The following is a 588-nucleotide window of genomic DNA, read 5'->3' as shown; positions in this document are numbered from 1 at the left end:
TATAACCAACATAGACAGCGTACTAAAAAGCAGAGACATTACTTTGCCAACAAAGATCCAAGAGTCTTGTTCAACACCACGGTTCAAAAGCATCAATTGTTTGGCACACAGCTTTCTTTATAGTCCAACTCTCACATCCATACATGACTATTGGAAAAACCATACCTTTGACTAAATGGATCTTTGTTGGCAAAGTAATATCTCTGCTTTTTAATCTGCTATCTATACGTGTTTGCTGCTGCTGCTAAGTCGCTTCAGTTGTGTCCGACTCTGTGCGACCACATAGATGGCAGCCCACCAGGCTCCACCATCCCTGGGATTCTCCAGGCAAGAACACTGGAGTGGGTTGCCATTGCCTTCTCTGTACTAGCGTGTGACATGAGTGCAATTGTGTGCTAGTTTGAGCATTCTTTGGGATTGGAATGAAAACTGACCTTTTCCAGTCCTGTGGCCACTGCTGAGTTTTCCAAATTTCCTGGCATACTGAGTGCAGCACTTTCACAGCATCATCTTCCAGGATTTGAAATAGCTCCACTGGAATTCCATCACCTCCACTAGCTTTGTTCATAGTGATGCTTCCTAAGGCCC

This window comes from Bison bison, unplaced genomic scaffold (genome assembly GCF_000754665.1).
Source record: "Bison bison bison isolate TAMUID 2011002044 unplaced genomic scaffold, Bison_UMD1.0 scf7180017864381, whole genome shotgun sequence".
In the NCBI taxonomy this organism is placed as follows: domain Eukaryota; kingdom Metazoa; phylum Chordata; class Mammalia; order Artiodactyla; family Bovidae; genus Bison; species Bison bison.
This window is presented reverse-complemented; position numbering follows the sequence as displayed.